Raw genomic sequence first — 6927 nt, 5'->3', positions numbered from 1 at the left:
TCTTGATGAGAAAAAGAGGAGAGTGAAAAAGCTGGCTTAAAGTTCAACATTCAGAAAATGAAGATCATGGCATCTGGTCCCAGCAATTCATGGCAAATAGATGGGGAAACAGTGAAAACAGTGACAGACTTTATTTTGGGGGGCTCCAAAATCACTGCAGATGGTTACTGAAGCCATGATATTAAAAGGCGCTTGCTCCTTGGGAAAAAAGTTATTACCAACCTAGTTCAGTTCAGTCACTCAGTCATGTCCGACTCTTTGCGACCCCATGAACCGCAGTATACCAGGCCTCCCTGTCCATCACCAATTCCCAGAGTCCACCCAAACCCATGTCCATTGAGTTGGTGATGCCGTCCAGCCATCTCATCCTCTGTCTGAGGATGACCATAGCCTGACCAACCTAGACAGTATATTAAAAAGCAGAGACATTACTTTGCCAACAAAGGTCCAGCTAGTCAAAGCTATGGTTTTTCCAGTAGTCATGTATGGATGTGAGAGTTGGACTGTTAAAAAAAAAAAAAAAAAGATGAGTGCCAAAGAATTGATGCTTTTGAACTGTGGTGTTGGAGAAGACTCTTGGAAGTCCCTTGGACTGCAAGGAGATCCAACCAGTCCATCCTCAAGGAGATCAGTCATGAATATTCATTGGAAGGACTGATGCTGAAGCTGAACCTCCAATACTTTGACCACTTGATGAGAAGAAGTGACTCATTTGAAAAGACCCTGATGCTGGGAAAGATTGAGGGTGGGAAGAGAAGGGGATGATAGAGGATGAGATGGTTTGATGGCATCACCGATTCAATGAACATGAGTTTGAGTAAACTCCAGGTGTTGGTGATGGACAGGGAGGCCCGGAGTGCTGCAGTCCATGGAGTCTCAGAGAGTCAACATGACTGAGTGACTGAACTGAACTGAACCTGGATTCCAAGTGGAAGCTGGTAATCCCAAGCTCCCAAAGAAGACAGACAAATGATCCTTCCACTATTATAAGGATGAATGTATAAGACGGACCTACTCTAACTTGGGTTTTTCCATAATCTCTCTGGTCTTTCTGTGCTGAGAGCTTTGTCTTGCCTAAGATTGACCTCCTGATGAGTTAGGTTAAAATGTCAGCTTCCTCTTAAGAGGGATTATGTGTGATGTCTCTCTTCAAATAGATATGAACATTATCCTAAACTCCAGGATTTCAGAATATTATGAGAGACTGATGAAGTGATGAAACTATTTTTCCAAGAGGTGTTTAACAATGGATTAACTCCTACCATGGGGTAGACATGTTATATTCCCTGATCTGTGGAGGTGGTCCCAGTGACTTTGAAGAGTGTTGATCCCCCCACCCATGATGGCCCAAAGAGTATCCAGCTAAAGGGTTGGATAAATGATGCTGAAATCCAGCCAGGGCTTCACCTACCAACTTGTGTACCCTGACTTAGGGCTGTGTGCACCTGGAAGGAAAGCATTTTGTCTGATTTGCACAAAATTACCACAAGGCGTTAAGGAGAACTTAATCCAACCCTACAAATCTGAGATGATTTTGTTCACCCACTTTTTAATTTGTAGTAACAGCCCTTCTATTTTACAACGATTTAGTGAGCATCAATTATGTGTCATGGCCAATATCCTCCATTCTTCCTGAAATATGTGAAATCATTAGTGGTATTTAAGAACTCTGATTCCAAGGCATTATTCCAAACTATGAATAAATACAGAATAATGATCCTGCCTGTGGCTTAAGGGAATGAGAACAGATCACAGCATTGAATACTGCCAAGTCATCAAAAACATTGTTTTAAACCTGTGAACTACAGAAAATTTCCACATCTGAACCTCGCTATATCATACATAGCATCTCTGTTTTCTTAAAGCAGCCACTAGGTGACAAGTCAGAAACCTGATTTCAAGCACTGGCTTTACAACTTGACTTATTTTTTTTGACCTTGAACACAAGTCATTTGACTTCTTAGGGCATTGCCTTTCCTCTGGACAATAAAAGAAAAACTAGCTCCTGACTCCACAGGGATGTCGTGAAAATAAATGAGATGTAGGTCTGCAGAGTTACTTTAAGCTCTTAGGAATGAAAGAGCTTAAAGAGATATGAGGTTTCAGCAGCACTTTTTTTTTTTTTTTTTGGTCAGCCTTGCAAGTGAGAGAGAAACGTTCTTGGTAAGTTTGGAAGAATATGACCTCACTGACTCCTGCCCCTGACCTGTAGCTTTTTCTCTTCTGCATTCACAAAGTCTACTGTAATTCTGGCTGTTGACTCAGTGAAATTAATAAGGATCTACCATACCCTTAGGCAACAAAGAAAAATGGTCACACACCGTGTGGGATGAATTATCTGCTACCAGTCAAGCATCATACAATACATGCCCCTACAGGGGCTGTGAAAACACTCTAATGAAACAAGGAAAGTGTTACATTGCAGAAAAGAAGAAGCTGCTAGGATAGAGTTCTCAGCTAGGATATTGATCTGATGGAGTCTAGAAGCCCAAAGGTAGAAAATGTCTTTTAGGAGAACTGCAGCCACATTTTTGCCTGTGTCAGAGATACTCTCTTCTAATGCCAAGGCAGCTGTGAAAGAAGATCACAAATAACCAGCTAACAGTCTCCCTGCCCCAAGATGAAGAGTCCCTGACAGGTGGTGCAGATAAGTGCTGTATGACCTGTCCCTTATCTCCCTTAAGAGAGCGGTACAATCCACAGAGCTCACATAAACTCTTCTCTGGCTTCGATCCCATTCTGACATTTAAGAGAAAAGTTGACAGTCATAGATTAAAGGCAAACATTACAGGGAAGTGATACATACACTAGGTGGCTACGACTAAAGATGTGGTTTTGCAAGAATTAGCTGGAAAGACATACTGGCGCACTGAAATGAGTCTCTAAGCTGGTGGATCAAGCTAACATCTTTGTCTTGGTCTCATTGGGGCTCATGCTTCTTTACAGGCTTTGATTTTCTTCATTTACTCACTCAATAAATGTTCATTGAGCACTGTAATGGAAACTGCTGGTGGTACCCACAAATCTAATCTCCTCCCTTCCCTGAGAAAGTAGCTGTCCAGTTAAAATCTAAATTGTCTCACCCATCGTCTAGGGAAGGGAGGTGACCTAAGTTGGCACTAATGGAGACTGAATGGAAGTGACAAAGGCAACTTTGGCATTAAAAAAAAAAAAAAAAAGCCCTTAACCTGGACTTTTGTTGTTACTTTGTCTGCTTGTTAAAAATGAAAAAGTCGAGGCTATCTACCTGCCATGGACTATTTGTGAGAAAGAACTAAACATCTGTGTTTTGGAGTTTCTTTGTTACTTCAGCTCAGCCTTCATTTTTACAAATTTAAGAGCCTTATGAGTATCAAGTAAGCCGGGGTTCCAGCTTAGAATACACACGGTGCATGCCCCCATAAAATGTATAGTTTAATGTCTACCCTAGTCTTCTACCTGGGAATCAAAACCATTGAGGTAAGTGTCTATCCTACTCAATAATCAAAATAAAATAGGGCAGGAAGCAAGAGTATAAGAGTAGATAAAGATCTGGGCTTTAGAGGCTTCCTTGGTGACCAGTGGTTAAGACTTTACCTTTCAACACAGTGGGTGAGTTAGGCCCCTGATTGGGTAACTAGGATCCCATATGCCTCGAAGCCAGAAAGCCAAAACTGTAACAAACTGTAACAAATTCAATAAAGACTTTAAAAATGATCCACATCAAAAAAAAAACAACAACAACAACAACAACAACAAAAACCTGGGCTTCAATGCTAAACAAATCTGAGTTCAAGTCCTTGCTCTATCTCTTATAAACCATATTCTTAGGGAAAATCATTTAATTTATGTAGATCTCATTTACCTCCTTTGAAACAGGGATGATAGAAATAATTATACGTATCTAACAGAGCCCTGCTGCTGCTGCTTCTTAGCTGCTTCAATCATGTCTGACCCTGTGTGACCCCATGGATGGTAGCCCACCAGGAATTCCATGGAATTCTCCAGGCAAGAGTACTGGAGTGGGTTGCCATGCCTTCCTCCAGAAGATCTTTCCCAGTCCAGGGGATCAAACCCAGATTTGCTGCATTTGCTGGTGGGCTCTTTACAACTGAGCCACCAGGGAAGCCCCTGATAGAGTCCTAGTGACAATCAAAAGGGTTAGACATGGAAGTAGATTAAACCAGGACTTGAGCACCACCAATGTGATCATCGGAGTTCAGGCTTGTTACCATTCACTTCCATGAGGAGTGAAAGTGTTAGTCACTCAGTCATGTCCAACTCTTTGTGATCCCGTGGACTGTATAGTCCACCAGGCGCCTCTGTCCATGGAATTTCCCAGGCAAGAATGCTGGAGCGAGTTGCCATGTCCTTCTCCAGGGGGTCCTCCCAACCCAGGAGCTGAACCCGGTTTTCCTGCATTTGCAAGTGGGTTCTTTACCACTGAGCTGCCAGGGAAGCCCATGACACTTTACACCTCTGCCATAATTCAACTAACTGAGTTAATTCAGTCTCATAATTATGTGTGCTCATCTGGTACCCCCTACTGTAGCACAAGGATTTCCTAGGTAGCTCAGATGGTAAAGAACCTGCCTGCAATGGGGGAGACCCAGGTTTGATCCCTGAGTGGAGTAGATACCCTGGAGAAGGACATGGCAACCCACTCCAGTATTCTTTCCTGGAGAATTCCATGGACAGAGGAGCCTAGCAGGCTACAGTCCATGGTCTTGCAAAGAGTTGGACCCGACTGAGAAACTGGAAAATTCTGAGAGCGATGGGAATACCAGACCACCTGACCTGCCTCTTGAGAAACCTGTATGCAGGTCAGGAAGCAACATTTAGAACTGGACATGGAACAACAGACTGGTTCCAAATAGGAAAAGGAGTACATCAAGGCTGTACATTGTCACCCTGCTTATTTAACTTCTATGCAGAGTACATCATGAGAAATGCTGGACTGGAAGAAACACAAGCTGGAATCAAGATTGCCGGGAGAAATATCAATCACCTCAGATATGCAGATGACACCACCCTTATGGCAGAAAGTAAAGAGGAACTCAAAAGCCTCTTGATGAAAGTGAAAGAGGAGAGTGAAAAAGTTGGCTTAAAGCTCAACATTCAGAAAACTAAGATCATGGCATCCAGTCCCATCATTTCATGGGAAATAGATGGGAAACAGTGGAAACAGTGTCAGACTTTATTTTTGGGGGCTCCAAAATCACTGCAGATGGTGACTGCAGCCATGAAATTAAAAGACACTTACTCCTTGTAAGAAAAGTTATGGCCAGCCTAGATAGCATATTCAAAAGCAGAGATATTACTTTGCCGACTAAGGTCCATCTAGACAAGGCTATCGTTTTCCCAGTGGTCATGTATGGATGTGAGAGTTGGACTGTGAAGAAGGCTGAGCGCTGAAGAATTGATGCTTTTGAACTGTGGTGTTGGAGAAGACTCTTTGAGAGTCCCTTGGACTGCAAGGAGATCTAACCAGCCCATTCTGAAGGAGATCAGCCCTGGGATTTCTTTGGAAGGAATGATGCTAAAGCTGAAACTCCAGTACTTTGGCTAACTCATGCGGAGAGTTGACTCGTTGGAAAAGACTCTGATGCTGGGAGGGATTGGGGGCAGGAGGAGAAGGGGATGACCGAGGATGAGATGGCTGGATGGCATCACTGACTTGATGGATGTGAGTCTGAGTGAACTCTGGGAGTTGGTGATGGACAGGGAGGCCTGGCGTGCTGCAATTCATGGGGTCACAAAGAGTCGGACATGACTGAACAACTGAACTGAACTGAACTGAACGGAGCAACTAACACACACTGTAGCACAAACAACTGTTTCTTAAATAGCTCTGTCCGAGGCAGTCTATTCATAACTGTCATGAATAACTGCCATGTGAACTTGAAGGAATATTAAAGACTGGAGTGTGAATAAATAAAAACCTACCAAGATGGTTATTTATTTGATGCAAAAAAAGTAGGCACTTGGTTTTAAAAATAAATGGATGGTAGTGAAACATTTAATAAAATCCATCAAGCCTAAGAAATTAATAAAGAGAGGCCCCATGATGAAAATGAGTATTTTCCAAAAGTTATATGCCAACTGCTTTGTCCTCAAAAGCATAATGAAATGTTATACATCATCTTAAGGGTCCAGTTCACAAGAGCTTTTTTAACCTTAGTTAAAACTGACATATTGTACAATGGCATTAGAAAAAAATTGTAGCAGACAATATGATTGAAATGCCAAAAAAAGGGGGGGGGGACAAAGTAGAAAAATCAAACTTTTTGTTCTTTGGTTAAAGTAAATTTATGTAGAGAAAGATAAGAAAGAAAATGTTGACTCTTAAAGGTTCTGAATGTATTTTTGGTGGGTTTATAAGTTCAAGGCACTGGTTCTTTATTCTCCTTAATTCCACATCAAAGTTTCTAGCTCTCATTCCCTTTACTATAGAGATATTGCTAGCAATACTATTATACTGAATAGTATGGATTAGCCCCTTTTTTTCACAAGGGGAACAAAGAGAGGGAGATAAATGTCTCTAAGATAACTGGGAAAGAATTGGGGGGAAAACTGTGAGTTGTATGTGTATGTACTTAGTCACCCTGTTGTGTCCAATGCTTTTTGACCCTTTGGACTGTAGCCCACCAGGTTCCTCTGTCCATGGGATTTCCCAGACAAGAATACTGGGGTGGGTTGCCACTTCCTTCTCCGGGGGGATCTTACCAACCCAGGGGTTGAACCCATACCTGCCATGTCTCCTGTATTACGGGCATATTCTTTACCCACTGAGCCATCAGGGAAGCCTGTGAGTTGTATAAAGAAGGTTAAAAAGGAAATAAAGTAAACTGGTCAAAACACAGTACCTGGTGTGGAATATGCTGACATATGATCAGTGAAATGATAGGAAAATGGAGAGACGAGGCAAAAGCTTCATAATACTTTAAA

The sequence above is a fragment of the Ovis aries genome, chromosome 7 (assembly GCF_016772045.2).
Source record: "Ovis aries strain OAR_USU_Benz2616 breed Rambouillet chromosome 7, ARS-UI_Ramb_v3.0, whole genome shotgun sequence".
Classification (NCBI taxonomy): domain Eukaryota; kingdom Metazoa; phylum Chordata; class Mammalia; order Artiodactyla; family Bovidae; genus Ovis; species Ovis aries.
The sequence above is the reverse complement of the archived record's forward strand: the minus strand, read 5'-3'. Positions refer to the sequence as shown.